The sequence below is a fragment of the Delphinapterus leucas genome, chromosome 3 (assembly GCF_059928025.1).
Source record: "Delphinapterus leucas isolate spDelLeu-1000000601 "Yukka" chromosome 3, BTC_Dleu_Yukka2, whole genome shotgun sequence".
In the NCBI taxonomy this organism is placed as follows: domain Eukaryota; kingdom Metazoa; phylum Chordata; class Mammalia; order Artiodactyla; family Monodontidae; genus Delphinapterus; species Delphinapterus leucas.
The window spans coordinates 9644795-9671333 of NC_143131.1; the positions used below are offsets into that span (position 1 = coordinate 9644795).

The following is a 26539-nucleotide window of genomic DNA, read 5'->3' on the forward strand; positions in this document are numbered from 1 at the left end:
CAGAGGCGGGGCCAAATCCAAAGCTGAGCCCCTGGAAGTTGTGAGAACAAAGAAGAGAAAGGGAAATCTCTCCCAGCAGCCTCAGGAACAGCGGATTAAAGCGCCACAATCAACTTGATGTACCCTGTATTTGTGGAATACCTGGATAGACAACATATCATCCCAAATTCAGGTGGTAGATTTTGGGAGCAACTATAGACTGGGGGTTTGCTGTATGCAACTGATTGGTTTCTGGTTTTATATTTATCTTAGTTTAGTATTTAGAGTTTCTTATCATTGGTAGATTTGTTTATTGATTTGGTTGATCTCTTCCTTTTTGTTTTTAAAATACATGTTTTTCTTTTTTCTCTTTTTCTGAGTGTGCATGTGTATGTTTCTTTGTGTGATTTTGTCTGTATAATTTTGCTATTACCATTTGTCCTTGGATTCTATCCTTTTTTATTTTTTAGTATACTTTTTAGCGCCTATTATCATTGGTGGTTTTGTTTTTTGGTTTGGTTGCTCTCTATTTCATTCTTTTCTTTTTCTTTTTTTTACTTTTTTTTTTTGCGGTACAGGCCTCTCACTGTTGTGGCCTCTCCCACTGCGGAGCACAGGCTCTGGACGCACAGGCTCAGCGGCCATGGCTCATGGGCCCAGCCGCTCCACGGCATGTGGGATCTTCCCGGACCGGGGCACGAACCCGTGTCCCCTGCATCAGCTGGCGGACTCTCAACCACTGCTCCACCAGGGAAGCCCACATATTTTATTTAATAATTTTTTATTTTAATAACATTATTTTATTTTTTCTTTCTTTCTTTCTTTTTCTCTCCATTTTCTTCCGAGCCGTGTGGCTGACAGGGTCATGGTGCTCCAGCGGGGTGTCAGGCCTGAGCCTCTGAGGTGGGAGAGCCAAGTTCAGGACATTGGCCGACCAGAGACGTCACGGCTCCACGTAATATCAAATGGCAAAAGCTCTCCCAGAGATCTCCATCTCAACGCTAAGACTCAGTTCCACTCAATGACCAGCAAGCTACAGTGCTGGACACCCTATGCCAAAAAACTAGCAAAACAGAAACACAACCCCACCCATTAGCAGAGAGGGTGCCTAGAATCATAATAAGGTCGCAGACACCCCAAAACACACACCACACGTGATCCTGCCCACCAGAAAGACAAGATCCAGCCTCATCCACCAGAGTAAAGGCACCAGTCCCCTCCACCAGAAACCCTACACAACCCACTGAACCAACCTTAGCCACTGGGGACAGACACCAAAATCAACGGGAACTATGAACTTGCAGCCTGCAATAAGGAGACCCCAAACACAGTAAGTTAAGCAAAATGAAAAGACAGAGAAACACACAGCAATTGAAGGAGCAAGGCAGAAACCCACCAGACCAAACAAATGAAGAGGAAATAGGCAGTCTACCTGAAAAAGAATGCAGAGTAATGATAGTAAAGATGATCCAAAATATTGGGAATAAAATGGAGAAAATATAAGAAACGGTTAAAAAGGACCTAGAAGAACTAAAGAGCAAACAAGCAATGATGAACAACACAATAAATGAAATTAGAAATTCTATAGTAGGAATCAACAGCAGAATAACTGAGGCAGAAGAATGGATAACTGACCTGGAAGATAAAATAGTGGAAATAAGTACTGCAGAGTAGAATAAAGAAAATGAATGAAAAGAATTGAGGACAGTCTCAGAGACCTCTGGGACAACATTAAAAGTACCAACATTCTAATTATAGCTGTCCCAGAAGAAGAAGAGAAAAAGAAAGGAACTGACAAAATATTTGAAGACATTACACTTGAAAATTTCCCAAATATGGGAAAGGAAATAGTTAATCAAGTCCAGGAAGCACAGAGTGTCCCATAGAGGTTAAATCCAAGGAGAAACATGCCAAGACACATATTAATCAAACTATCAAAAATTAAATAAAAAGAAAAAGTATTAAGAGCAGCAAGGGAAAGACAACAAATAACATAAAAGGGAATCCCCATAAGGTTAACAACTGATCTTTCAGCAGAAATTCTGCAAGCCCGAAGGGAGTGGCAGGACATATTTAAGGTGATGAAAGGGAAAAACCTAAAACCAAGATTACTCTACCCAGCAAGGATCTCATTCAGATTTGACAGAGATATTAAATCCTTTACAGACAAGCAAAAGTTAAGAGAATTCAGCAACACCAAACCAGCTTTACAACAAATGCTAAAGAAACTTCTCTAGGCAGGAAACAAAAGAGAAGGAAAAGACCTACAATAACAAACACAAAACAATTAAGAAAATGGTAATAAGAACATAGATATCGATAATCACCTTAAGTGTAAATGAATTAAATGCTCCAACCAAAAAGCACAGACTGGCTGAATGGATACAAAACCAAAACCCATATATATGCTGTCTACAAGAGACCCACTTCACAGCTAGGGACACATACAGACTGAAAGTGAGGGGATGGAAAAAGATATTCCATGCAAATGGAAATCAAAAGAAAGCTGGAGCAGCAATTCTCATATCAGACAAAATAGACTTAAAAATAAAGCCTATTACAAGAGACAAAGAAGGACATGACATAATGATCAAGGGATCAATCCAAAAAGAAGATATAACAATTGTAAATATTTATGCACCCATCATAGGAGCACCTCAGTACATTAGGCAAATCCTACCAGCAATAAAAGGGGAAATCAACAGTAACACAGTCATATTAGGGGACTTGAACACCCCACTTTCACCAATGGACAGATCATCCAAAATGAAAATGAACAAGGAAACCCAAGCTTTAAATGATACATTAAACAAGATGGACTTAATTGATATTTATAGGACATTCCATCCAAAAACAACAGAATACACTTTCTTCTCAACTGCTCATGGAACATTCTCCAGGATAGATCATACCTTGGGTCACTTATCAAGCCTTGATAAATTTAAGAAAATTGAAACCGTATCAAGTATCTTTTCTGACCACAACGCTATGAGACAAGATGTCAATTACAGGAAAAAATTTGTAATAAATACAAACACATGGAGGTTAAACAATACACTACTAAATAACCAAGAGATCACTAAACAAATCAAAGAGGAAATCAAAAAACACCTAGAAACAAATGACAATGAAAACATGATGACCCAAAACCTATGGGATGCAGCAAAAGCAGTTCTAAGAGGGAAGTATATAGGAATACAATCCTACCTCAAGAAACAAGAAACATCTCAAATAAACAACTTAACCTTACACCTAAAGCAATTAGAGAAAGAAGAACAAAAAGACCCCAACATTAACAGAAGGAAAGAAATCATAAACATCAGATCAGAAATAATGAAAAAGAAATGAAGGAAATGATAGCAAAGATCAGTAAAACTAAAAGCTGGTTCTTTGAGAAGATAAACAAAATTGATAAACCATTAGCCAGACTCATCAAGGAAAAAAAGGGAGAAGACTCAAATCTATAGAATTACAAATGAAAAAGAAGTAACAACTGACACTGCAGAAATAAAAAGGATCATGAGAGATTACTACAAGAAACTATATGCCAATAAAATGGACAACCTGAAATAAATGGACAAATTCATAGAAAAGCACAACCTTCCAAGACTGAACCAGGAAGAAATAGAAAATATAAATAGATGAATCACAAGCACTGAAATTGAAACTGTGATTAAAAATCTTCCAACAAACAAAAGCCCAGGACTAGAAGACTTCACAGGTGAATTCTATCAATCATTTAGAGAAGAGCTAACACCTATCCTTCTCAAACTCTTCCAGAATATAGCAGAGGGAGGAACACTCCCAAACTCATTCTATGACGCCACCATCACCCTGATACCAAAACCAAAGATGTCACAAAAAAAAGAAAACTACATGCCAATATCACTGAAGAACATAGACGCAAAAATCCTCAACAAAATATAGCAAACACTCCAACAGCACATTAAAAGGATCATACACCATGATGAAGTGGGGTTTATCCCAGGAATGCAAGGATTCTTCAATATATGTAAATCAACCAATGTGATAAACAGTATTAACAAATTGAATGAGAAAAACCATATGATCATCTCAATAGATGCAGAAAAAGCTTTAGACACAATTCAATACCCATTTATGATAAAAACTCTCCAGAATGTAGGCATAGAGGGAGCTTACCTCAACATAATAAAGGCCATATATGACAAACCAACAGCCAACATCATTCTCAATGGTGAAAAACTGAAACCATTTCCACTAACACCAGGAACAAAACAAGGTTGTCCACTCTCCCCACTATTATTCAACATAGTTTTGGAAGTTTTAGCCACAGCAATCAGGGAAGAAAAAGAAATAAAAGGAATCCAAATAGGAAAAGAAGAAGTAAAATTGTCACTGTTTGCAGATGACACGATACTATACATAGAGAATCCTAAAGATGCTACCAGAAAACTACTAGAGCTAATCAATGAATCTGGTAAAGTAGCAGGATACAAAATTAATGCACAGAAATCTCTTGCATTCCTATACACTAATGATGAAAAATCTGAAAGTGAAATTAAGGAAACACTCCCATTTACCACTGCAACAAAAAGAATAAAATACCAGGGAATAAACCTACCTAAGGAGACAAAAGACCTGTATGCAGAAAGCTATAAGACACTGATGAAAGAAATTAAAGATGATACAAACAGATGGAGAGATATACCATGTTTTTGGATTGGAAGAACCAACATTGTGAAAATGACTAGAAAATGACTATACTACCCAAAGCATTCTACAAATTCAATGAAATCCCTATCAAACTACCAATGGCATTTGTCACAGAAATAGAACAAAAATTTCACAATTTGTATGGAAACACAAAAGACTCTGAATAGCCAAAGCAATTCTGAGAAAGAAAAATGGAGCTGGAGGAATCAGGCTCCTGGACTTCAGACTATACTACAAACCTACAGTAATCAAGACAGTATGGTACTGGAACAAAAACAGAAATATAGATCAATGGAACAGGATAGAAAGCCCAGAGATAAACCCACATACATACGGTCACCTTGTTTTTGATAAAGGAGGCAAGAGTATACAATGGAGAAAAGACAGTCTCTTCAATAAGTGGTGCTGGGAAAACTGGACAGCTACCTGTAAAAGCATGAAATTAGAACACTCTCTAACACTATACACATAAATGAACTCAAAATGGATTAAAGACCTAAATGTAAGCCCAGACACTATAAAATTCTTTGAGGAAAAAATAGGCAGAACACTCTATGACATAAATCACTTCAAGATCCTTTTGACCCACCTCCTAGAGAAATGGAAATAAAAACAAAAATAAACAAATGGGACCTAATGAAACTTAAAATCTTTTGCACAGCAAAGAAAACCATAAACAAGATGAAAAGACAACCCTCAGAATGGGAGAAAATATTTCCAAATGAAGCAAATGACAATTAATCTCCAAAATTTACAAGCAGCTCATGCAGCTTAATATCAAAAAAACAAACAATCCAATCCAAAAATAGACAGAAGACCTAAATAGACATTTCTCCAAAGAGAAATACAGACTGCCAATAAACACATGAAAGGATACTCAACATCATTAATCATTAGAGAAATGCAAATCAAAACTACAATGAGGTATCACCTCACACCGGTCAGAATGGCCATCATCAAAAAATCTACAAACAGTAAATGCTGGAGAGGGTGTGGAGAAAAGGGAAACCTCTTGCATTGTTGGTGGGGATGTAAATTGATACAGCAACTATGGAGAACAGTATGGATGTTCCTTAAAAAACTAAAAATAGGGGCTTCCCTGGTGGCACAGTGGTTGAGAGTCCGCCTGCCGATGCAGGGGACACGGGTTTGTGCCCCGGTCCAGGAAGAGCCCACATGCCACTCCGAGCAGCTGGGCCCGTGAGCCATGGCCGCTGAGCCTGCGCGTCCAGAGCCTGTGCTCCCCAACGGGGGACGCCACAACAGTGAGAGGCCCATGTACGGCAAAAAAAAAAAACCTTAAAATAAAACTACCATACGAGCCAGCAATCCCACTACTGGGCATATACCCTGAGAAAACCATAGTTCAAAAAGAGTCATGTACCACAATGTTCATTGCAGCACTATTTACAATAGCCAGGACATGGAAGCAACCTACGTGTCCATCGACAGATGAATGGATAAAGAAGATGTGGCACATATATACAATGGAATATTACTCAGCCATAAAAAGAAACTAAATTGAGTTATTTGTAGCGAGGTGGATGGACCTAGAGTCTGTCATACAGAGTGAAGTAAGTCAGAAGGAGAAAAACAAATATCACATGCTAACACATATATATGGAATCTAAAAAAAAAAAAAAAGGTTCTGAAGAACCTAGGGGCAGCACAGGAATAAAGACGCAGACGTAGAAAATGGACTTGAGGATATGGGGCGGGGGAAGGGTAAGGTGGGACAAAGTGAGAGAGTGGCATGGACATATATACACTACCAAATGTAAACTAAATGGCTAGTGGGAAGCAGCTGCATAGCACAGGGAGATCAGCTAGGTGCTTTGTGTCCACCTAGAGGGGTGGGATAGGGAGGGTGGGAGGGAGACACAAGAGGGAGGAGATATTGAGGATATATGTATACGTATAGCTGACTCACTTTGTTATAAAGCAGAAACTAACACACCATTGTAAAGCAATTATACTCCAATAAAGATGTTAAAAAAAAAGCCTGTTGGCAATTCTTTGCTGTGTTGGGTTATCCCATGAAGAGACAGATCATGTGTTTTAAAAAAAGTTATGTTCACTTAGGGCTGCAGGTAACAGGATGAGAGTTCAGATATTCCCTTTTAAACTAACAGCCACATTTTTGTTTACATTTCGAGGCTTTCACAGATGCATACAACTTGATGGATAATTATAACATCAACACCTTTATCCAAATTAAACATCCAAAAGGAAAAAACCCGCATCATCAATAAACTCTTCAAGTCTCAAACAATGTCCTGGAAAAAAAAGGGGGCTCCTTTAAAATAGGCCCTTTATTTCCAAGATATTTGCTAACATTCATCCCCAAACGAGGTGCTTCTCTTTCAGGCTTATATAAAAGACAAAGGGAAGAAAATAGAACAGAAGTGAGTTAATTCTTCTGGCTCACAAACATCTCTGCAATGAGAAATGATGGATGGACCCCACCGGCACACAACCTGAGTGATTTAAACAGTCACTGGCATTCTGTTGTCATGGAACCCACTGATGATGGCTCAAGTCAGAGAAAGGGAGCATTTGGGATACACGGAGGAAGATTTCCGGAAGAGAGAAATGACCCTGTCCAGCAGCACACGGTGTAATTAGGGATCTTGACCAACAAGCTGAAATCCCTCTACAAAGGAGCGTTCACATAAACCTGGACGCTATGCTAAGGGGCTCGAAATCAGCGTGAGAGAGGTAGGCGGAGTGTGCGGGCATCCCTGGGGAAGGCTGGCCAGGAGTGGGTCTTAAGCAGCTTAGTTATCTGACTTTGCTCCAGTGCCAATCCCCCTCTTCACATCCTGAGGCTCTTCAATTTCAGGGAAGGTCAGCATCCCTTCTTTATCCTGACTGCAAGGTGCATCAGACACTGGAAATGACAGTTCTGCAATGAAGGGGGATTACGTGATTTCTGTCTCCTAAAACACACCAAGAAACCTATCTCACGTTTGGAACCAGTGACATAAACACCTTTCTCCAAATCATACAGTGAGCTAATCATACAGAGGTCTCAGCATCCAGCCCTGATGAGGAAGGACTCTGAGCCACCCCACGGAGATGCCTGCAAACTTCTCTAAGATCCTGAAGGGAAGGCTGTGAACAGTTCCATCTTTCCCTTAGTCATCTTGAAGCCATTTCTGGGTTCCAGGTCCTCTATGCTCACAGAGAACCATATCTGAAGGCACGTATCCCGGCTACACGTGCTCTGAATGGGTGCAGCTGTGCACCCAGAGTGGAGGGTCCTCCCCAAAGCCCTGGACCAAGTACCAACCGTGTGTCCGTGCCAGTGGGGCATCTTCCCAACCTCCTTAGCTCCCTTTAGTCCCAGCAAGGAAGAAAGCTCTGCCAGAGCATGGAGACAAGAGTGGTATTCCAAATGTTCTCATGCCCCAGTCTTCCGCCTGCTGTCGCCTCATGCTGGCTCGAGGTCCTAGGCAATCTTCAAAGTTTGATGGTGTCTGAAGCATCATTCAGGTTCTTGAGGAACACCGGAGAAAAATGGCATCCATGCCACGACAAGGAACATCCACCTGGAAAATCGTCACCAAGAGAGCAGAGACCATCTCTGTCCTCTACACACTCTGTATTCCCAGAGCACTGCCTGGGATCTGTCACAGAGAAAGTTTCTGGTAAACATTTCTTGGATGACCAAATGTCATCTTTCACCTGGTGCTCCTCTGGAGCTGGACTACAGTATAAACTGATGGCCCACATTATAATGCAACACCCTTGTTAGTAGACAAAGAGATGCAGTGGACAGCCTCAACAGTGTCCCCCATATTCTGCAATTCTATGGAATGGCTATATCAATTAGAAGGCAGTCAACAGTCAACAAATAAGACACTATGCTTCAGTCAAGTGCATTTCCCTTCCTTTGAATCAAATCCACCTCCCCGGCTGCCATGTCAATTTAAATTAAGACAACAGAAAGGGTTTGTCAGAATAAAGCTATTAAAAATTAGCCCATCCTCTATCAACTGTAGATTACAACCAAACAAAAAATCTTCAGGAAAAACAGTCATCAATGAACACAGCAAAGGATAATTGTATGCTGCAAATGTATTTAATAAGGAAGTGTTTCTCTACACATAGGGCAATGTAAACTTAATTCTTCCAAAGTGAATTGGTCATTTGTCTCTAGAATGATTGGGGGGCAACATGTGTAAGAAGAGATCTTTTCAGGAGGGTAACTGTATCTTTCCTTTTTCTACAGATGAAAGACCCTTGTGATCATCAAGCCTTTCCTGCCCTGGGGTCCCGTCAACCTTCTCCTTTGACCTTCTTTTCACGTAAACAAAACAGAAGAGGAAAAAAAAAAATCTCAGCTGTTCTTTTTTATGACCCTACCAATAAAATTAAAATGTCCCTGTTAGGTATTTAACCGTTCTCATCACCAAGAGACTGTCACCTTCCAAAAGTCTGAAAGTGTTCCCAATTTTGGTCAGCACCCACTTTACCTAGCACGTAATTCCATAGCTCCTGACCTCTTAGCTCACAATGAGAGGTTATCCTTTTGTTTTCTCAAAAGAATGATATATTGTTTGACCAAAGCAATCAATGCTAGCGGTAGATTTAGGTTGACAATTTAAAGAAATGGAGCATGCTGATCACCTGAACCCCAGATACTGTGGTGGCCAAGATCCCAATGACTAATTTTGGATCATTGGAAATCAGCCACCACAGGATACACTGGAACGCATTAAAAATAGCCCAGCTACCCCTCAGAACATTTCAACTTACTGTGGCAGCCACAGAAACGTGCTTCTCATTTCAAAACTGGCTTCCTCCTGAGGAATGCAGTAAAGGAGTAGCATTTCATGATAGGGAAATTTTCAGGGTGCTCATAAGATTTTTTTAAACAGATTTTTCACTTTAGAGCTAACAGTTAAATAATTTTAAAGAAGATTATTAATATAAAATTGAATGTCTTTTCTCTAAGTATAAGCAAGCCATAGTGCATATTGTAGATCAATAGAAAACAATTGATACTATTTTCAGAACACTCCCTGGGCCTCCATGTCACTTAAATGTGAACATTTAATTAAATAAATCCCATTAATCATCTGGAAGCTAATGTAGGAAAAAGAAACAGCTAACAACCTCCCAATTGCTCAGAAAAGCCAAGCATTTCAAACATGTTTATTTTACAAGTTTCAAATGTACCTCTAATTATATCTTTATATGAATTCCTTTAGCTTTCAACAAATTCTTAAATGTCTAATGCCAAACTCTTTGATAGAAATACATTTATAATACAAATTGTTTTCTTCCCACACAGAGGAAAGACACAGGGATGGATCTGGCTGGCAGTGATGGTCTCCTTCACCAGGGGTTTTTAAAAACTCTCACATAAACTGTAACATATTTGGGTCACACGGCCATTAGCAGGCAAATTGGCTAATTGGCAGACATCAAGGTCCATCCCAACAGCTAGGTTTAAAAAGACAGGGTACATATATACAATAGAATATTACTGAGATTGGTTCAAGGTGGCACAGTAGAAAGACGTGCTCTCACTCCCTCTGGTGAGAACACCAGAATCACAACTAACTGCTGAATAATCATCGACAGGAAGACACTAGAACTCACCAAAAAAGACACCCCACATCCAAAGACAAAGGAGAAGCCACAATGAGACGGTAGGAGGGGCACAATCACAATAAAATCTAATCCCATAACTGCTGGCTGGGTGACTCACAAACTGGAGAACATTTATACCACAGAAGTCCACCAACTGGAGTGAAGGTTCTGAGCCCCTGTCAGGCTTCGCAAACTGGGGGTCCGGCAACAGGAAGAGGAATTCCTAGAGAATCAGACTTTGAAGGTTAGCGGGATTTGATTGCAGGACTTCGACAGGACTGGGGGAAACAGAGACTCCACTCTTGGAGGGCACATACAAAAAGTAGTGTGTGCATCGGGACCCAGGGGAAGGAGCAGTGACCCCAGGGGAGACTGAACCAGACCTACCTGCTACTGTTGGAGGGTCTCCTGCAGAGGCGGGGGGGTGGCTGTGGCTCACCGTGGGGACAAGGACACTTGCAGCAGAAGTTCTGGGGAGTACTCCTTGGCATGAGCCCTTCCAGAGTCCGCCATTAGCCCCACCAAAGAGCCCGGGTAGACTCCAGTGTTGGGTCGCCTCAGGTCAAACAACCAACAGGGAGGTAACCCAGCCCCACCCATCAGCAGTCAAGCAGACAAAAGTTTTACTGAGCTCTGCCCACCAGAGCAACAGCCAGCTCTACCCACCACCAGTCCCTCCCATCAGGACACTTGCACAAGCCTCTCAGACAGCCTCATCCACCAGTGGGCAGACAGCAGAAGAAAGAACTATGTCCTGCAGGCTATGGAACAAAAACCACATTCACAGAAAGATAGAAAAGATGAACAGGCAGAGGGCTATGTACCAGATGAAGGAACAAGATAAAACCCCAGAAAAACAGCTAAATGAAGTAGAGATAGGCAACCTTCCAGAAAAAGAATTCAGAATAATGATAGTGAAGATGATCCAGGATCTCGGAAAAAGAATGGAGGCAAAGATCAAGAAGATGCAAGAAATATTTAACAAAGATCTAGAAGAATTAAAGAACAAACACAGCTCAACAATACAATAACTGAAATGAAAACTACACTAGAAGGAATCAATAGCAGAATAACTGAGTCAGAAGAACAAATAAGTGACCTGGAAGACAAAATGGTGGAATTCACTGCTGCAGAACAGAATAAAGAAAAAAGAATGAAAGTAAATGAAGACAGCCTAAGAGACCTCTGGTACAACATTAAATGCAACAACATTCGCATTATAGCGGTCCCAGAAGGAGAAGAGAGAGAGAAAGGACCCAAGAAAATATTTGAAGAGATTATAGTCAAAAACTTCCCTAACATGGGAAAGGAAATAGCCACCCAAGTCCAGGAAGCACAGAGAGTCCCATATGGGATAAACCCAAGGAGAAACATGCTGAGACTCACAGTAATCAAATTGGCAAAAATTAAAGACAAAGAAAAATTATTGAAAGCAGCAAGGGAAAAACAACAAATAACATACAAGGGAACTCGCATAAGGTTAACAACTGATTTCTCAGCAGAAACTCTACAAGCCAAAAGGGAGTGGCATGACATACTTAAAGTGATGAAAGGGAAGAACCTACAACAACGATTACTCTACCTGGCAAGGAACTCATTCAGATTCGATTGAGAAATTAAAACCCTGACAGACAAGCAAAAGCTAAGAGAATTCAGCACCACCAAACCAACTTTACAACAAGCGCTAAAGGAACTTCTCTAACTGGGAAACACAAGAGAAGAAAAGGACCTACAAAAACAAACCCAAAACAATTAATATGGTAATAGGAACATACTTATTGATAATTACCTTAAATGTGAATGGGTTAAATGTTACAACCAAAAGACACAGGCTTGCTGAATGGATACAAAAACAAGACCCATATATATGCTGTCTACAAGAGACCCACTTCAGACCTAGGGACACATACAGACTGAAAGTGAGGGGATGGAAAAAGATATTCCATGCAAAGGGAAATCAAAAGAAAGCTAGAGTAGCAATACTCATATCAGATAAAATGGACTTTAAAATAAAGAATGTTACAAGAGACAAGGAAGGGCACTACAAAATGATCAAGGGATCAATCCAAGAAGAAGATATAACAATTATAAATATATATACACCCAACATAGGAGCACCCCAACACATAGGGCAACTGCTAACAGCTATAAAAGAGGAAATCGACAGTAACACAATAATAGTAGGGGACTTGAACACCTCACTTACACCAATGGACAGATCATCCAAACAAAAAATTAATAAGGAAACACAAGCTTTAAATGACACAATAGACCAGATAGATTTGATTGATATTTATAGGACATTCCATCCAAAAACAGCAGATTACACTTTGTTCTCAAGTGTGCACGGAACGTTCTCCAGGATAGATCACATCTTGGGTCACAAATCAAGCCTTAGTAAATTTAAGAAAACTGAAATCATATCAAGCATCTTTTCTGACCACAAATTATTAGAAAGGTATAAGGTTCCAAGACTGAACCAGGAAGAAATAGAAAATATGAACAGACCAATCACAAGTAATGAAATTGAAACTGTATTTGAAAATTTTCCAACAAACAAAAGTCCAGGATCAGATGGCTTCACAGGTGAATTCTATCAAATATGTAGAGAAGAGCTAATACCCATCCTTCTCAAACTCTTCCAAAAAATTGCAGAGGAAGGAACACACTCAGACTCATTCTATGAGGCTACCATCACCCAGATACTAAAATCAGACAAAGATACTACAAAAAAAAGAAAATTACAGACCAATATCACTGACGAATATAGATGCAGAAATCCTCAACAAAATACTAGCAAACAGAATCCAACAGCACATTAAAAGAATCATACACCATGATCAAGTGGGGTTTATACCAGGAATGCAAGGATTTTTCAATATATGCAAATCAATCAATGTGATAAACCATATTAACAAATTGAAGGAGAAAAACCATGTGATCATCTCAATAGATGCAGAAAAAGCTTTTGACAAAATTCAACAGCCATTTATGATAAAAAAAAAAAACCTCCAGAAAGTGGGCATAGAGGGAACCTACCTCAACATAATAAAGGCCATGTACGACAAACCCACATCAAACATCAGTCTCAATGGTGAAAAACTGAAAGCATTTCCTCTAAGATCAGGAACAAAACAAGGATGTCCACTTTCACTACTATTATTCAACATAGTTTTGGAAGTCCTACCCACAGCAATCAGAGAAGAAAACAAAATAAAAGGAATACAAATTGGAAAAGAAGAAGCAAAACTGTCACTGTTTGCAGATGACATGATACTATACATAGAGAATCCTAAAGATGCCACCAGAAAACTTCTAGAGCTAAACAATGAATGTGGTAAATTTGCAGGATACAAAATTAATGCACAGAAATCTCTTGCATTCCTATATACTAATGATGAAAAATCTGGAAGAGAAATTAAGGAAATACTCCCATTTACCATTGCAACAAAAAGAATAAAACACTTAAGAATATATCTACCTAGGAAGACAAAAGACCTGTATGCAGAAAACTATAAGACACTGATTAAAGAAAGTAAAGATGATACAAACAGATGGAGAGATATACCATGTTCTTGGATTGGAAGAATCAATATTGTGAAAATGACTATACTACCCAAAGCAATCTACAGATTCAATGAAATCCCTATCAAATTACCAATGGCATTTTTTACAGAACTAGAACAAAAAAATCTTAAAATATGTATGGAGACACAAAAGACCCTGAATAGCCAAAGCAGTCTTGAGGGAAAAAAACAGAGCTGGAGGAACCAGATTCCCTGACTTCAGACTATACTATAAAGTATACTACAAAGTATAGTATAATACAAAGATTACTACAGTAATCAAGACAATATGGTACTGGCACAAAAACAGAAATATAGATCAATGGAACAAGGTAGAAAGTCCAAAGATAAACACACGCACCTACGGTCAACTAATCTATGACAAAGGAGGCAAGGATATACAATGGAGAAAAGACAGTCTCTTCAATAAGTGGTGCTGGGAAAACTGGACAGCTACATGTAAAAGAATGAAATTAGAACACTCCCTAACACCGTACACAAAAATAAACTCAAAATGGGTTAGAGACCTAAATTTAAGATCGGACACTATAAAACTCTGAGAGGAAAACATAGGAAGAACACTCCTGACATAAATCACAGGAAGATCTTTTTTGATCCACCTCCTACAGTAACAGAAATAAAAGCAAAAATAAACAAATGGGACCTAATGAAACTTAAAAGCTTTTGCACAGCAAAGGAAACCATAAACAAGATGAAAAGACAACCCTCAGAATGGGAGAAAATATTTGCAGATGAATCAATGGACAAAGGATTAATATCCAAAAAGATATAAATAGCTCATGTAGCTCAATATTAAAAACACAAACAACCGAATCGAAAAATGGGCAGAAGCGCTAAATAGACATTTCTCCAAAGAAGATATACAGACTGCCAACAAACACATGAAAGGATGCTCAACATCGCTAATCATTAGAGAAATGCAAATCAAAACTACAATGAGGTATCACCTGACACCAGTTAGAATGGGCATCATCAGAAAACCTACGAACAACAAATGCTGGAGAGGGTGTGGAGAAAAGGGAACCCTCTTGCACTGTTGGTGGGAATGTAAATGGATACAGCCACTATGGAGAACAGTATAGAGGTTCCTTAAAAAACTAAAAATAGAATTACCATATGATCCAGTAATCCCACTACTGGGCATATACCCAGGGAAAACCATAATTCCAAAAGACACATGCACCCCAATGTTCACTGCAGCACTATTTACAATAGCCAGGTCATGGAAGCAACCTAAATGCCCATCAACAGACAAATGGATAAAGAAGATGTGCTACATATATACAATGGAATATTACTCAGCCGTAAAAAGGAACAAAACTGGGTCATTTGTTGAGACACGGATGGATCTAGAGACTGTCATATAGAGTGAAGTAAGACAGAAAGAGAAGAATAAATATTGTATATTAACGCATATATGTGGAACCTAGAAAAATGGTACAGATGAACCAGTTTGCAGGGCAGAAATAGAGACACAGATGTAGAGAACAAACGTATGGACACCAAGGGGGGAAAGGGGCAGCGGGGTGGTGGTGGCGGTGGGATGAACTGGGAGATTGGGATTGACATGCATACACTGATGTGTATAAAATGGATAACTAATGAGAACCAGCTGTATAAAAAAATAAAGAAAATAAAATTCAAAAATTCATAATAAATAAATAAATAAATACTTTGTAACAAACAAAACAAAAAATAGAATATTACTCAGCCATTAAAAAGGATGAAATAATGCCATCTGCAGCAACATGGATGGACCTGGAGATTTTCATATTAAGTGAAGTAAGTCAGACAGAGAAAGCCAAATATCATATGATATCACTTATATGCAGAATCTAAAAAAAAAAAAGATACAAATGAACTTATTTACAAAACAGAAACAGACTCACCAACTTAGGAAACAAATTTATGGTTACCAAAGTGGAAAAGTGGGTGGGAGGCAGGGAGGGATGAATTCGGAGTTTGGGATTAACGTGTACACGCTACTATCTTTAAAATGGGTAACCAACAAGGACCCACTGCATAGCACAGGGAACCCTGCTCAATATTCTCTAATAACCTAAATGAGAAAATAATTTGAAAAAGAATAAATACATGTATATGTATAACTGAATCACTTTGCTGTCCACCTGAAACTAACACCACATTGTTAATCAACTATGCTCCAATATAAAATTTAAAAAATTTTAAATAAAATAAAAAGACAGGGTAGCACTCACCTTAAGAGTAACAGTGATAAACACGAGGGGTTCCCATACCCTTTCAAGCAAGCAGCCTTCCCTAACATGCTTTTGACTTGTTATCGTAAGTCTACCCCCGCAGGCTTAATTAAACTGGGTGTTCACTCAACGGTGCAATTAAAGAAGAATCCACAAAGGGCACTTGGCCCTGCGGGTCTCCCACATCCGTCTCCGATCTGAGCCGTGCACTAATTGTGCCCTTTGCCCGGGCCGCTTAATGATGATTTTTGCCAAGCCTCCAATCACGATTTTTATTCTTCCCACTTAGCCCCATCTCCAACAACCTCCAGGCAGGAATTCTGGGCCCCGAAGCCAGTTCTTCTGGCAAACATACACTTTTAATTTAAAAATGAAAAATTAAAAGCCCATTGAAAGGCACTTAGCAGCAAATCCAAAACCTGCATCAACGTTCACGCACTACCACCAGAAATCAAAGAGACTCCAGATTACAGATCATCCAGGGGTGAACTCGTAGCCTCACTTTGTGGGTCACAACCTCCATGGCGCCCACTCCAAAGGGCAAGTTGGCCAGTGTCCCAGTCCACTAGGGCTGTGCTCCCACGCAAATGTGTGACATGGTGCTTCGTGGCTCTTCTGCAGATCACAAGCTTGCTGATGACGGGAAGGATCAGAGCTGTGATTGCTTTTGCAAAAAAAGGATCACTGTCTGGGTTGTGGGAGGAGGTCAGGAAAAGTCAGTATAGAATTTATTAAAAGGAAAAAAAAAAGACTAAATGGAACCAACGTTCTCTGGAGCACAGAAGGATTTCCAGGATTCAGGGCACTCTTTTCCTTTCTGTGTCCCTTCTTCATGTTGACCCCAAACCAATGCACCAATGGAGCTGGGCATTCTGATAGAGGACAAAGATATGGGTGACACTCTGGAGAAGTATGAAACAAGATCTGCACCTGACTGAGTTTCTCCTCTAATCCATACTTACTAGGTAAGAGGCCATGATATTCTTTTCCTCTTGACAGAAAAGAGCAAAGTAATTGGCCACCAGAAGAAAAACTGAGATTTCTCTGAAAGATTATCAAGGAACTCAGGGTCCCAAAGATTAAACGAAGAATGTTTATCTGTTTCCCAAACTCACTCCAAAGCTAGTACTACTCCCATTCACAAACCCAAACAAATAAATCAAATATACTTCTAAAGTGGGTTTGAATCTAAAGTGTTTGATCTTCTGTTATTATTTTCATTATATGAGAAAAAAAAAGTCCCTTTTAAATACTACGTAGGCCTTGGGAAGTACTATTCTTCCTAATCAAAAACATAAGGTATGTTACTCTCTGTATTCTCTTCCCCATGTTGGGCAAGTCAGTCTCTCCTCTAGCCATGGTCCAAGTTCAAAGCATTGATTTCCTTGAGCCTCCCTCAATAAACAATTAATTCATTGACAGACACTCTTCTTAAAAATGTCTTCAACGTATTTGAATTGACAAGGTGTCTAACCACTATGAAGACTGACTATTCCCCTCTACGGTCTAACTGGGATTTACAGCTTTAGCAACTAACGTCCAAGCACTGGTTTTTACTCCACGGAGTTCAAAAGAAGTGGACCTTACTGCATAGATTCCTGGGTCAGGGATGAGTGAGGTGTGGGACATCCAGAAGGCCCTTCTGCCAGTACCATCTCTGGGGGGTGTCCGCCAAGATCCCCACCGTGAGCCCTTTACCACCACGGACTTTCCTCTGCACCAAGATAAACCACAAGGAGATGGAAACCCAGCAGGTGGGCCTGGAGAAATTGTTCGAACTTAAATAAAAGCTTCAGGCGTCAGCTTTCAAGTGAATGAATCTTTGCAATTCTTACTCACCAGCTTGCAGTTTCCTGAATGATTTTCTTTCACAAGCTGGCAATAGAAGCTAGGAATTCCATCACTGCCGGCACACAGGGAGTAAATCTGGCTCCAGGCCTGACTTAGGACTCTGCTTGGGAAGCCTTGACAGCCAATGTTCCCTGCCTGGAGGTGCAGAGCTCCGGGACCTCCCATATCCACCCTCACCCAGCCCCACCCCCGACTACGGCACAATTTCCATTCACGAGGGGCATTTACACTGGTTTCAGATGTGCATTGTAAGGAAAGTGGGGATAGACAGGTGGAGTGGGAAATATTGTCAACTGAAGCATCTGGGTTCAGGTATCCTCACCTTCCTGGCACCAGCTTTGTGACCAGGGGCCAGGGAAGTGAGAGTTCAAGGTGGAGAAGAGGCAGGGCCTTGAGAAGCATAGCTCCAAGGCTTCCGATCTCTTCCATCAGGACTCGAGGCTGAGGGACGGAGAGGTTCCCACTGCCTTCTCACAAGTGCTTCTCTCACCTGATAAGCCGATGCGTGCTTCTCCCAGCCTGAGAGCACCATCAGATGTGAAACAAATGCTGGGATGAAATTAAATAGCCACCGCATTCCCGTCATACTTGTAACTGACCTAGATGAGGACTGACTTATACGAGCCAACATGAAGCAGCCCAGGGACAAGACTGAGCCACAGAACATGTCCGTCGATGACACCTACGATATCACAGCATCCAGCAGCAGCTCTGAATCCCCAGAGCAAAGAGCCAGGTACTGGAGATGCCACTGCCTGGACAAAGCCTGGCAAGTCCCTTTCACATGGGGAAGGGAGCTGAAACAGAGGAGGGAAGGGCAGGAGAGTGAAATTAGAGGCAATTCATATGTATCTCTACCCATAACCTAACCTCAGCTTGTCCTTTAAACTGCAAAAACATGTCAAAGAAAAATGGAAAGAGCCAGAAGTGATCCTATGGTTCTTCTTCTAATGGGGAAAAAAAAAGGCACTCTCCACTTTAACCATTCAGGCTCTGGGCATTCAAAAATATGCATTGTGCCACTGGCTCTGGCTGTTAGAGGTAACCTCACCAGGGGAAGCAAAAGCTCTGCTAAGTGAACAAGGATACAGAAGCAGGTGTCGTGCACTTTGCTCCATCCCAGGAAACCAGCATCCCTTGGCGAGCAGAGCCATGCTCTGGGAGTCCCAGACCCTGCAGCTCTAATGAGATCAGGAGACTATGTTTTCAAAGATTTCCACCCCCACTCCTGGAGCGATGTCCATGTACCAATAAAACTGGCAGAAGAGAAGTATCCTCTAACAAACGACTGGAAATCGGGGTGTAGCAAACATGGAGTAGCCAGGTAGGCTGATGAGTTTAATGGATTTGATTCGGTTCCGTGGTCTCATCTGGAAACAACCTGGGTTTGCTTGTTTTCATGACAGAGATCACAGCTCTGATACACTTCCCAGGAAGTGCCATGGGATCAAAGAGAGGCTGTTTGTCCTGGCCTCTGGTGGCCAAGGCACTAGGCTTTGTGAAAATCCTGGAAACACAGACACAATTCCCAGGAAACACAGCAGGATTTGTTTAGGTCATGGGGTTTCACATACTCTAACTTTAGAGATTATGTCCCAGATTTCTTTTTTTGTAAACAACTTTACTGAGGTCTAGGTTACATGACATAACATTCACACACTGTAAGTGTACAATTCGATGATCCTTAGTAAATTTTACAGAGCTGTGTGACTATCCCCACAATGCAGTTTTAGAACATTTCCATTGCCCTGAAAAGTCCCACCTGCCCATTGGCAGTGCCTTCCAACCTGCAGCCCCAGCCTCAGGCAACTGCGAATCTGCCTTCCGCCTTCACAGGTTTACCTTTTCTAGACATTTCCTATAAATGGAATCATACGACATGCAGTCTTTTGTGACTGGCTTCTTTCACTAAGCATAATGTTTCCAAGTTCATGCTTACTGCAGCCTCTATCAAGAGTTCATTCATCTGATTGCTGAATAGTTGTCCATTGTATTGCTGCTAGACCACATTTTATTTATCCACTCATCTGTTTCAGCTTATTAAATCTATAAATCCAACTAAGTGACAAGGCTTATGGGCCTCATCACAGAAATAAAATAAGAAAGGCTTCCCTAGTTCTAAAATATTCTAGAATTTCTAAAAGTCTCTGTAATGTGTGAAAATACATCATGAGGATACAATACATTCCCTGGAATTTTTGTGCCTATGGGTGGGCGAGGGGAGGGGAGCTCAATAAGTAAACAACATCCCTGAATTTCACTTTTTTATGTTTTAATAAACTATTTGAATACACATAAAGTGTTTTATGCTAATCTCCAAGTCCAGCAAGGTCATCAATTGACGGAACAAGCATTTACAACGGTGCAGATAGCCCTGTATTAGGATACGTGAAGTGCACAGTCCTTGACTCACAAAGTCATCTTTATTTCAAAACTCTGCAAATAAACCCGTTTGGGGGTATTTGAAACACTTTTCTCCACCTAAATAGTGTTCAGCTTCCACGGTTGGCCCCCAAAGTCTTAGTAAGGTCACAGCCTTTATCCAGGACACTACATCGCAGTCTGTACTATTTATATACCACATAAAGGCATCTACTGATTCATTCATTCACACACGTATGAACCCAGGGCAGCCTGTGTGCCAGGCGCTGTTTTAGACATGGAAGACTCACCAGTGGCAGTCTCATGTGGCTGCTAAGCTTCCATTCTCTGTTGGTGAAAGTCTTTAAGAAATACAGCATGGGGCTTCCCTGCTGGCGCAGTGGTTGGGAGTCCGCCTGCCAATGCAGGGGACATGGGTTCGTGCCCCGATCCGGGAAGATCCCACATGCCGCGGAGCGGCTGGGCCCGTGAGCCATGGCTGCTGAGCCTGCACGTCCGGAGCCTGTGCTCCGCAACGGGAGAGGCCACAACAGTGAGAGGCCCGCATACCACAAAAAAAAAAAAAAAAAAAAAAAGAAATACAGCACGTTGGGTTGGAGCAACCCAACATCCTCATCACTCTTGTAGGGAAGTCCTACCCCACTTCCTGGCTACTCCTCCCCTTCTATCTTCTGGAGGACCTGCTTCTAAGGTGAGGGCCCCCAGGGGCGATGCAGGCCTGGCATCCTGACCCACCACTGCTGCCTGGCCGTCTCCAAGTCCATCCACATGCTCCACCCGCATCCTCTGTGCAGGGCCCTCCCAGGACCTCTATCTGACACCCCTCAGTCACACGGGGACAGTTACGCCACTGTGAACTGCTGCTGCCCTCACCACCCCTCTCCAGCTGGCCTGCAACCTGTCCAACCACCGCTGACATCGCTCCAGCACAGTAGGCGGGCCTGTCCCGTGGGGGCCTCTCCCTGGCCATCAAGTGCTTCATTGGAGGCCAAGGCCTCTCCCAACTGCCCTGCCCAATTAGGCAAGTACTCTATTAAAACCCGGGCTTCTGGTAATTTATTCTACCCAGCTTTCCTAGCACTAACTTTCCCAAAGTCAAGTCCACAGCTAGAACAGGCAGGAATTGACAGGCGTCTCAGAAGCAAATTCTTACTCAGTTCCCACATATACCCCGACTGGCATGAGCCATGGCTTAAGAGCAACGTCTGCTGAACAAAGAAAGGACGGTTGACATCCAGAGCAATTATTTTTGCTTTATGCTACCAGTTAAAAACAATGTTCTCAGCTTTACAATCGGTAAAGTTTTACAGCAGATCTAAATCTCAGCCCTGTAAAAGGAATCACAGAAGCAGGGTGTGATGCTAAAGCCCATTTGGCTGCAGGATGTCCAGCCATAAATATCCCTGGCCTCTGTCGGGGATGCTGGCCTGGCACTGAGTGCTTGAGTAGTCCTGGCCGTGGGGCAGCTGCATCCTTGGTGGCTGACTGAGCACAGGTTTGGAAGCCCTCCCCAAGAGGTGTCACATCTCCAGTTTCTTTTACAGAAAGGGAAGTTCTTTGTATGGAATTGTATTGGGGTCAGTTGGTGAGAAACGGATCTTTTCCGGGAAGTTACAGCAGGCACTAACCATCTTATGTTTCTGCAGACAACTTACAGGAAATGGTTTAGCAGAATTTTTCTTACTGCTTTTTATTTTTTCTGACTCTGTTTTTCTTTGCATAGGCATGTCATGTATCGTTGCCAAGTGTTGGGTGAATGTGAACTGATTGAAAGAGGCTCTATTTCCTGTGAACAATTTGTCCTTGCTCAATTCTGACGGTCACTTTCCTAGAACTTATTTAATTTCACATCTCAGCAAATACAGTATTATTTCTCCAGTACAGTTGCCTTTTGATAGCATCAGTCTCCTGGTTATTTATCATACATATCTGTAATTGAATTACCTATTGCAGTAATGTAATCTACTCTCAAATGGACATAAAAATGCAACATAAAATAAAATTGTTCCAATGTGTACCTCCTCGTCATTCTACGTGAATCCTAGTGTAGCTGATTCCCCAGAGAGATGGTGACAAGTAATGAATGACAGATGGGAAGATAAAGATTAGTGAGTCCATGGCCTTCCAGAAATAAAAGAAATTCACCCTCTAAAACTTTATTCTCTTTTAAAATATAGTGGTTTTCAATATTAATCAGGAAGCCAATTCTAGTACATGTAGGAAAAAAGAGAGTAAAGAATGGAATGATTTACTTTTTTCCAAATGCAACAGTACTAAGCTAATATATTTTAAAACTTAGGAAAGAGAAGTAAAGTGCTCAACTTTGCTCTTGTCAAGCAACCATTAATCTTGGACAATAAAAGAAGGTAAAGAAAAAAAGACAACAGCAATTCCTTTGAGAAAATTTTCTGTTTTCTTGAGCCCACCATTGGGTTCATCCTATTATAAATGTCACACCCCAGGGAACTATATAACTTGTCTTTGAAGTTGCTTCAGAATACTCTGTGAAATTCAGAGCCAAGTTTCCCTAGCTCTAGAACCTTTAGATGGCAAAGCTTAATTGTGTCAATACCAGTACATTATAATAAGTTACTTGTTATACTGGACCTTCTCTTGGATCAAGTTTTCGTTTGCTTTGTTCTGTTTGGCATAAATTCTGAATCAAAACAAGTTTGTCTATGTATATTCCAGCTTACTTTAATTTCTCTCCTCTTTTCTTGTCATTAGAAATTGATTCTATATATATCTAAGATACCCAGTACCCGATAAATTCATCAAAGAAATCAGTGATATCTTTAGCAAGCACCAACAAAAGCTGCTTTTTCGAACTGCTTCCCAATGAACTAGCTACTCCTCACCTGTTGAATTTATCTTTAAGATGCCACCAATTTGTGCAGGAATTAGAGACAGCAGATTGCCCCCCCTATCTACAGCTGATCGTTTCTACAAGGTAGCAAGCAGAGTGACAAAAGCCAGTAATTTTCAACAAAACTTCTGCATCTCAATTTTAAAAGGTTGCCAGAGACATATGTGAAAATGCCTACGTTATCAACAACAGTACACAAAGATAGTATAAACAACTTAAAGTGCTTATGTGTACTCATCTCAGGACTCAAGAAAATTGTTCGCTTTCTCTATATAAATATGCAAGTAGACACTTGTGGGCAGAAATGTACCAGGTTCCGTGCACACACTTTGCACTTCAGTGCAACTCAATTTGCTCCAGGGCAAAAGCTACATTTTACAAAATTTTATTTAACTCTAAACATAAAAACGTGTCACTTTGGTGTTATAATTATACTCTAAGCAATTTGTCTGCGTACCTGTAGCAACAATGTCAGGAGTATTTTTAAACACAAATATGGTGTGATTTTAGAATCAAGAATTATGGGGGATTTACTGCAGGATGTGGGACTTTTCTCAAACACTTGTGCATAGACTACTCCAAAAACGGAATCCTTGACTCTGACATATTATAAACTAATTAACTTGTTCTGTCTCACAAACTGGAGGATTCTGTGATCCAAATTCCTTGTTAGGGATTAGTTCCTAACCTTAGTTAACTCTAGAGTTGCTGATCACTTGTTTCCATAATGGAATGCCTTTAGACCTTTGGCTGGACCTTTAATGAAGGTCTGTTCCCCCCTCCGCCACTTTCCCGTATGCATATCAGAAGCAAAGCCTTAATTTCAATGACTTTATAACAACAAAAACAGACATTTGGAATCATTAAAAATAATCACGAAGTTAATAAAAATTATGTAAGGACTCAGCTAAGCAGCTCTCTCTAGCATCAGGGGCATATGAGAGAGTCCCAAGGAACTGGCATCTGTTATTCTGAGCAATTAGCATACAACACAGAGAAAAGTTTGCTGCTTTTTAACATCTCCGATCAAGAATCTAAAGTGAAGCAAGATTTCTCACTGCAAAGCTGTGAATGGGGATTCAGAAGGTCTACAAACGCTAAAACTTAAGCAAAAGTTTAGAACATGCGTAATTCATCATGCCCCACCGGCCGACATCTTTTAACAGCCGCTGCGCTATATGTTTCTATGTTTCATTCTATCCAGACATGGAGAAGAAATCATTTTAAAAGGAGACAACAGTGAAGAGCACAGGTTTATTTTTACCAAGTTTTGGACATCTCAGAAACTTCTTTTGGACAAAGGCAAGCTTTACCACCCAGGAGAACAAAGTCTTTGCTCACAGCAGGAATCTCACAGCTGTTTGCCATTAAAACAACCAAATAAGTTACTGTAGTTTGTAAAAGGCATAAAATGATTAGCATCATCCACCTTCTCCCTATTAAGGAAGTACGCACGAGGCTAAGAGCATGTAAAAGCAGGTACCAGTTCATCACCCCCACGATTCCATGAGTGTGCAAATGATGAGCGTGACCCGTGCAGCAGTGTGGATGAGCTGCTATTTCGTGGCAAAATTTCTGCAAGAAAGAAACTCAAGAAAAAAGCTTCAAGGGGCCCAAGCAGTTACATTTCAGACTGCTTTTTCATTTAAGACAAGCATGGCAAAAAATCTTTGGGGGTACAAAATCCCTGTTTCCTCTGCAGTAAACGCAGACATAGACAGGAATAGTTATTTAAATGATACACAAGTTAAGGTATTATCTGCCTGAACTGAAAGTGTGAATTGGTCACTCAAAATGGTGTATGATAAATTTTACCCTCTCTTCAATAATGAAAGTGGCATTAACTAGCAATTAATTTAGCAATCCTAATTAGGTGTTAAAAATCTTCCCTGGTAAAGTCTGTTTTTGTCTTTCTGTGTCTCCTTAGGAAAGACTAAATCTATAATTAATAACATATCTGTCGTTTCCAAAGGTGGCCATCGTGACAGAACTCTTCTGGATAAGCTAACTGTGACATACAATTGTTTTGCTTAAATACGAGATTCAACATAAACCTCAATTAAAAAAAAAAAAGATGCGACAATTATTTGTAACTCCTGGCATTTTAACTAATGTGCACCTGAGAACTTAATGTCAATATTAAACATAACTCACCTTATCTTCACTCAATTTCGATTTCTTTCTGAGTAAATACAGCGGTCACAGGGAGGAAGACAGATGCACAAACAGGAACAGTTTACAAGGGTACGTTTGTCTCTGAAAGGAGTCTTTCTACTTAAGGGCCTTGAGTTTGGAAACCACCTTTCCTGTCCCTTCTTCTAACAAGGCTGACAGCTCCCTCAGATCAACTGACCAACTCCTCCACCATCCTCCACCTCTGTGAAATCACTGCAAGATCCTCCTGGTCTCGCTCTGCTGACTCGGACCTCCACCCACTCACCCAGCACCGAGGGCTCCTAGCATCCTCTCGCCCTCTTCCTGCGCTCGCTCTCAGCGCCCCCTGCCGGGGATCCCGGGGACGCCGCAAACGCAGGAAAGTTAAATCCCAACTCTGAACAGCCGCATCCAGGTACAATGCGAGGAAAGGGCGAGGAGGTGAACGCGCTTCCCGCCAAAGCCCGGGGAATCGGGATCTGACTGAGCTAGGCCGGGCACCGAGCGCCGCGGGGAGCGATCCCGGGGAGATCACTCCTCGGCGGCGGCTCCATCGCACGTCTTCCCTCCGGCGCCCAGATCTACCTCCGGCCCCGAAATCCAGAGCCAGGGGATGCGAAATCGTGGAGCGGCGTAGAGATGCCCGCGGAAACGGAGTGGCCTGGATACAGCCCATGGAGCAAGTGGTTCCCCAGGCCCCTACATCCCTGGCCGCGGCGTTCTGGGCGACCGCCAGCCTCAGTCTCCCTCATTAACCAAAGCGCTCGGTGGAGTTGAGCCCAAGTCCCACCGCCTCCCGGGTTCTCGCGGGCGCCGCAAAGCCCCAGTAACTCGCCCAGAAAAACCTTGCCCCAGGCGGCGATTACCGGACTGCGAAGTGTCGGCCACCGGGACCCCTGCTTTTAGCTCCCGACGATGCGAGCCTGGACACGCGCCGGCTGCGTGCAAAGACCTCCACTGCGCACCTTATGAAGGTGTTGGGTAGGGGTGCCGTCTCTCCCACCACCCGGGCGCCCACCGGGTCGCTTCCGCTCCTTACCTCTGCACACTCAGACCTCTGCAAAGGCAGAGACACAAACTTCCAGCCCGTGTACTAGCTCAACTGTGCGCGCCCCTGCACTGACGGTAGTCCTGACCCTACCCCTGGGCTGCCCCCCGCCCAGTGCCTGCAGATCGAGCCCGCCCGAGATCGACTCGACCCACCC

General features: G+C 41.5%; 1 protein-coding gene across 3 annotated transcripts in view; it reads right to left on the reverse strand.

Moving 5' to 3' along the window:
• The window catches only part of SEMA5A (semaphorin 5A), a 476576-nt gene that overhangs the window by 449433 nt on the left and 604 nt on the right, over positions 1-26539 (reverse strand). The window lies entirely within an intron of this gene.